This window comes from Enoplosus armatus, chromosome 22 (assembly GCF_043641665.1).
Source record: "Enoplosus armatus isolate fEnoArm2 chromosome 22, fEnoArm2.hap1, whole genome shotgun sequence".
Taxonomy (NCBI): domain Eukaryota; kingdom Metazoa; phylum Chordata; class Actinopteri; order Centrarchiformes; family Enoplosidae; genus Enoplosus; species Enoplosus armatus.
In genome coordinates, this window is record NC_092201.1 from 13,705,337 (window position 1) to 13,712,510 (window position 7,174).

The 7,174-nt window shown below is 43.0% G+C and overlaps 1 protein-coding gene across 1 annotated transcript in view; it reads right to left on the reverse strand.

Moving 5' to 3' along the window:
* rerg (RAS-like, estrogen-regulated, growth inhibitor) overlaps nt 1–5,692 on the reverse strand; it is a 35,045-nt gene extending 29,353 nt beyond the window's left edge. Inside the window, exon 1 of the mRNA XM_070929003.1 lies at nt 5,453–5,692. The gene's annotated coding sequence lies outside the window, so the exon portion shown is untranslated. The remainder of the gene's footprint in view (nt 1–5,452) is intronic.
* Nucleotides 5,693–7,174: the final 1,482 nt, after the last annotated feature.

Consider the following 7,174-nt stretch of genomic DNA (forward strand, 5'->3'; position numbering starts at 1 on the left):
ACACTTTGCTTCCTGCAAGTGGAAAATACAACCCTTTCATATTCATTTGTATGTGTTGCAGAGAAGTGGCTAGCCCATGGCTAAGCTACGCTGCTTAGCTTTGCATAAAGACTGAAAACCGTGGGAAACCTGAAACGAGCCTGGCTCTGTAACAAAATCCGCCTACCAGCACCTCTAAAGCTCACTAATTAAGATGTTGAATCTCATTTGTTTTATCCATATAAAAACCACAGTGTAAAAACTTCTTGGCCCGGTGCCGTCACTTGCTGGTGTCGCCATTGTTTCTGTAGCAACCTCACGTTGACGACAAGACTCCAGTGTCTGTAAATAAGGCTATGACTTGTTTGTTTAATCTGCACAAAAACAGAAATGTAAAAACAATGGTTTCACGGGGAGTTACATGCTGACTAGCGGGTTAGCGGTTAGATCGCGAGCTACAGTAGTTATGCCCTGCAACTACCCCCTAACGTCAGCAAGCTTCAGTCTGTCAATTTGCATGTTATGGTCTCCAGGTGAGATTTGCCTTTTGGAGATATTAAATGCTCGTGCTATTGTGTTCTGGCAAGATACAGATTCTGCCTTTGTATTGTGTTACACACTATAATGAAACACCAGGTGATCAAAGGTGACAGAAAACCTGCTTCCAAACATTTCTGGCACCAATATATCGCCAGCTGAAGTGCGTCAGTCATGTTTGTGAGATGATCTATCATCGGTGGCTGTTATGAAAATTACACCACACGAAAGAATCTCTTCACTCATCCCTCTGTTAATCGTGGAAATGAGATCTAGCGAGAAAAATGGGAGAAAACTGAAAACAGACGTTCTGTACACCCTGTCTGGATAAATAAAAGCTGAAAAATGTGTTCATGTGTCAGTGCCAGAAACATGTTAGCCAGCTTCACACTGGTTAAAGTTATGAAGTGGCAAACTTCCAATGCTTTCCTTCCCCATCCACTGCAGCACGCACACACACACACACACACACACACACACACACACACACAAGCACACATACTTAGTTTAAGCTAACCTTTTCCCTTTTCTACCAACACACACATGCCCATATATGGTGCGGCTGTGTGCCACTTGGTGCGGCTCATGTGGAGGTCGATCATCCATCTCTGTCTCTCTCTCAGCGAGGGTCATCATGGCAGCCGTCAGCGTCTTTAAATATTATTGTTCTTGTCATTATTAATCAAAACAGAGTGTGATATTGTAGTAATGATGTAACCCTAATAACAGTGATAACAGTAACACTTTGTTCCCTCTTTCTAGTTTAGTTTGAGGTGTTTTGAGCATTTATGAGACGGTGATACAATCTTTTTTCCACCCGAGGTGAATCAATTGTCGGGAAATGATTAGCAGTAATCTTTAAGTTCTCCAGGGCCACCTTGATTAAGGCTGTCTAAGGATCAGGAGTAATAACTGTGCCACGCACATTTGGAGACTGTTCTCCCAAGAAAACCGTCACCATTTTTTTTTTTTTTTTCTTTGCGCCTAAACCTAACCAAACCTCAACCATAGTGTTTAGTTGTTTGTTTTTTACATACATGCAATTTTTTTTGTTTGGATTAAGCAAAAGAGATGAACAGAGCAAGGGTAGCTGCTTCTCTCCATTTCAAGTCATTATGCTCAGCTAAGCTAACCGGCTGCTTGTAGCTTCATATTTAGCGTACAGACAGGAGAATCTTATCTATCTTCTCATTTAACTCTTGGCCAGAAGGAAGAATAAGCAGATTTCCCAAAATCCAATAATCTCTAGCTGCGGACAGGTCAAAACATGTAGCTGTGGGTGCCCGAATCACGGTCACATCATAGATGTAGTCATTGCCAATTTGCCACAAGGGTAAACCACAATAGCAATACAACAGAAAGATAGGGTTTAATGTTGAGGTCTCTCCCTATAGGAGAGAAATCGTGGAGGGAATGTCTTCAGTCATTTGTTGGAATATGTTGTGCAGAATGGAAACAGAATATGAATGGAGTTGTAGCAAACCACATAAACAGCTTGTATGGACTTTGTTCCGCTGTCTCCCGTCCTGGTTTCTCGCTTTAATGTTCCTGCTTTCTATCTGCCTTACATCTCGCAGACGCACACCACTGCAGTGTTCCCTCGCTCTCCCACGCAGCAGGGAAACACCCGTGAAGAGAGGAGGAAGAGGAACACACAGCAGTGTCTCCCTTTACCGACACGGCCATTCTTCTTCACATTTTGCCATTTATGGCCTCCGCCCACTCCACCCACCATCCTGACTCTCTCTCTCTCTCATACACTCACACACCTCAGTCATGTACTGAAGTCACAGGATAAACAGCGTCAGTGAGGCTGCTAAACCCAACACATCTGGAACTTTCTACTTCAGGACTGAGAGCAAGTTCTACTTACTACAATAAAATGTGCCAACTGCACTGCTACAGCACACACACCCAAGACAACAAGACTGGTCCAAGACAAGAATAACTCACTCACCACAGAGCTGCAGTATCAACCAAAGAACAAATAGCTACACTGTTATAAGAATATTATAAGAAAAGGGAAATGCTTCTAAAGGTAAATATGTTGCTACAACAGAGATGCAAGACAAAAAGTATGCAAGGAAACGCTGGTGATCATTATCACCTTTATCTCAACTGCATCCAGTACAGAGATAGACACTAGATGACGGGTTTAACCAAACTTGAAAACGACACCTACCAACAGCTCTGAGGCATGCATTTACATGTTGTTTCTTGTTTCTACGCAACTGCTTCTAAAACCACAATCAAGCTGATTTTGATCTTCTCAGTCGACTGTAGAGCTGCAACGTAAGCTAGTCGCTAACTGTAACTCTGGTCTTTAGAGCTTTTTCGTTGAAAACAGCTGCCTGCTGTGGCTAGAAACTGGGCTGATGAGAGCATTGAGACTGAGCCAAAACAGTAACATTATGGGCTGTAAAACCAAAACAATGATCTGAGAGATGCTAAAATGCTCTGTAGAGCTGAGAGGAGCTGCAGAGTAGACTAGTTGTCTCTCTCTTTCTCTCTGCACATTAGAATGAGTCACTGTATAAAAATTCAAAACAACCAGTCTGATCCACAAGAAGGATTTGTATGTACACCTACTCATATCATCATAATGACACATTCAAAACAACTAGTACAAACTACATTGCTACAATAAACACAAATCAAAAGTAGTAACTACAGTGTTACAAAAGAAGCACAAGACAAACCTCCCCAGGACAAAACTCAATAACCACTGCTACAGTAGCCTTCAAACCGAAGCTAGCTAACTTGGTGCATGACAGGCAAAGTAAAAGCACTGGTGCTGAGACTGCTTTTCAGACTGAAGCCAAAGGGTGCAGCACCAACTACGATATAAACATGAAACCAAAAAGGATTCAGCCTGCATCTGTGTTCAGAATGAAATGGATTCCACTGTATCTTTTAGATTTGTTTTCATCGTGTTGAACTACTTTAATGTCTACAAAGCTGAAGTGTTTCTGTGGCTAAAACTGTTGTCCGTTACTGTTACCTTCCATCCTGAAATACAGGAAATCACGGGTCATAATTCCAGAGCATGGACCAATAATGAACCTAATACCCTCTGTCTAGTATCTACAATTTCTCTTTTTTTACTGATGGACCTCTGCTCTACAGGGACCCCATCCAAACTGTCAAACCAGGCACGTGTACTTTTTTTCCCGCTGTGTGCCCAGCTGGGTTTTGTGTCATTTTTACCCTGAGAAATGAATCTGGGTGGTGGTGCTGTGGTTCAGGGAGATTACAGACCTCTGAGGTCCAAACCATGGGAGGAGACCTGCCGCACCACAGGCTATAGAAAGACTGCAAACCACAGGCCTCTCATCAAAATACACACAGTGAACTGGTGCACTGCCTCCGGAGGGAAACGGAACAAATTATATTTTAATCATCTCAAAGTAAAAGTACTGAAAGTAGAAAAATAGCCCTCATACTGATAGACTTTGGACCCCTCTGGCCCTGTTTGATCAAAACCTTTCATGGTAAGGACCTCCTGCCTGAGAAGATTGTGTCTTTCTCCACTGTCGGAGGGAAGAAAACAAGCTATTCTATGAGTCATCCGAGGTGGAAGACGTATTCAAATCCTTTCCTTAAGTAACTGTAGAAATACCACAATGTAAAATATACTTCATTACAAGTAAAAGTCCTCCATTTAAAATTAAAGAACAAAAGTATTTGCAACAAAATGTAGTTAAAGGTGCCCTGTGGAGGTCTTGTGAACACACAAGTAAAAGTTATATTTACATATAGTGTTTCTCACCACGACACAAACAAAGTAGGGACCCACCCATGAAAACATTGCTCGGAAACTCCACAGGGTATCTTTTTAAAGTATCAAAAGTAGAAGTATTTATTATGTTATTGTATGGCATTGTATATGCATTACTGTGTTAACAGCATTTATGTACATACATAATGATGTAGTTGTGTGGAAAGTTGAGATAAATTTATATAACAGTAAAGTAGTAAAATTATCTACAAAACTGCATCTCATTTTTAAAGATGATTGTATAGTTTGTATGTAAAATCTCAATCTACAACATAACTAGTAAGTGGAGTTGAAGAAGCATGAAATGGGAAGTACAAGTACCTCAGACTTGTACTAGATGCACTTTATCTTGATATGCGCATGTGTGCTGAGGGTTGCTGTAACTTGTTGTTTTAGAGGATGTTTAACTTTCTGTAATCTTCTCTAGCCTTCGTTCCCTTGCGCTGATTTCAAGTCAAAGAAACAACAGTGATAACAAACCCATCTTCATTTTCGCTGGCATCCCGACCACAACCTTCTTCAGGAGCCCTGGGAGTCCCCCGGACTACCAGTTTGGCAAGCACCCGTGCAGGATGTGCTGACTGACCCTAAATCCCATTGAGATGTGGGCTATTATGCAACACTCTGAGCGGCTCATGAATGCCAATTACGTCCTCGAATCCAATAGGGGACAGTGGAGGGAGATGAAGCAGCAAAGTAAGATAAAAGTGCATATTGATGAAGATCGGACTGGAGATACACTCTTGTGAACACTGCTTTATCTTGAATGTGTGTTCCCATTTAACAGCCCAAATGACAGACTAGAAAACATTTGTCCAACTCTTAAAATGTCACAGTACTTTTCATCTTAAAGAAGACAAAGGTTACTGAGACACTGTAGAATGTAACATAACTGAACATCAAGCAAGATAATGTCAGTTTAAAGTCGCATGAAGAATGTCCCCCAGATATCATAGAAATACCGCTGGTACGTCACGAGAGACAGCTCCATCTCAGAGGAAACAGACAGTGTGTGCATGACCTCCCTTTAAAGGTTTCATTCTGACATTTTCAACCTCCTGGCCTGACCACAGGTTCGACCGTTTCCACAGCTCAGTGTTGCAGTGCTGTCTCCGGAGGGGACGCACCTCACATGAAAACACCGGCAGAAAGACTCACCTGCGGCCGCTGAACGCAGTAATAATCTCCCGGTGATGAAACGCTGATCAGGAAAAGAGGATTTAAATGAAAGAAAAAAAGAAAAAGTTGTCAGGTCCGCTGATCAAAAAGGATGCGTCTGACCTTCCCTGATGCAGATGCGGACGCAGCGCACCGCTGGATGGAAGGAGAGAGATACACAGCTGGGTGGACACACGGGTGGATGGATGGACTGATCCGGTCCGGACAGACCGAGCAGCAGCTCTGACTGAGATGAATGAATCCCTAAAACGGGAGGGTCAGTGGAAATATACGGAGCGGAGCTGCTGGAGTTCCTCTGACGGGGCTGCTGCTGCGTGCCGCTGCACCTCCACACTGAGGGTGGACAGCGACCTCTTGTGGCGGTACGCGATAACACAAGCTCGGGACTTATAAGGGGGAAATCCACCAATTCAAACATCACCTACTTAATTACATAGTCTGAGGTTATTGACAGTGACTTAGCCACCAATTTTACCTTCAAGTGGCATTACAAATATTATATTATTATTCTGATTTACAAAACTATAAAATCAAACGTAAGGCCCTACACACCTGTGGTGCATCCACGCAGGCATTTTCGCGTATTTCGCCTCAGTCGACCTCTGAGGACTGTGTGGGGGTGTACAGACATCTTTCTGACCTTGATTAGTTATGTCGCACCTGTTAAGGCTTGGTCACATTGCGTCTACGGTTAACACATGACTCTCCTTTATCTCTGCCATTGATCGTCTTGCAGTTCCACATCGTCATGTATGACCCAGGCAGGCTGCAGAGTCTCCATAGAGGGAAGCTGTTCTTCCTCCGTAAGCTCACAACACTTTTCTCCAACTGCTGAAAGTAAAATTTCGGACTCCTACTATATCAAAGTTTTATTTGGACTTTACTAGTCCTACTAGTCATCAATTTTGAGTTGATCAGGAGCTACTCATTAGCGATTGATTAATTATCAGGTCGTTCCTGATTCGATCCGTCTGGTCGTCACTTCATTCTTCGCTTTCATCTGTTTGGTCGGTGACACTCGGTGCTTGCCAACAACAAGCAGCAACTTCCCAAAGCCGCCACTAGATGTCATCTTTGCCGCAGCCTTGAGTTTGAAGATGCGTAAAGTTGCATGTTGCCGTTTGAAATGCTGCTCAGCTGATAAGTGTTGGTCTGGAGGGGTCGGTGGGCATCTGCTCTGCTTATTCATGAGAGGAAAAGAACATTGAAGTCTAAAGATCATCACATAAACCCAGAGATATTCCTGTATGTCAGGATTATGTCTTTAAAACAAAGCGGGAAATGGGGGGGGGGGGGCATCTATTCACTTGCACGTCATACTGTAGTCTATTGTCACTCTTACCTGAGCATCAAATATGCCATGCACATCACTGTGGCATCCCTTTTAATGATGGTTAGGGACCATTCTGGTATTGACTGGCTATGTGGCAGATCAGTCAGACACGTCTCTGTTACACTTTCTAAAACTTCTTTTCTTAAAACGAACTGTGGCTTTTACAGGAGCGTGGACCGTCTCTCCACAGACTCATTGCTCGTGGTAAAGTCGACCTTGTATGGTTACGACATTATGGCTAATAATCAAAATCCTCGACGCGGAATATAAATGGAATTTTACTTCCGGAACCTCACTGTTGAGATCTATGGAGAGTGATTCACTCGCGCATGTTGATGAATGGGGGCGTAGGCTAGTTGTCTTTGCCC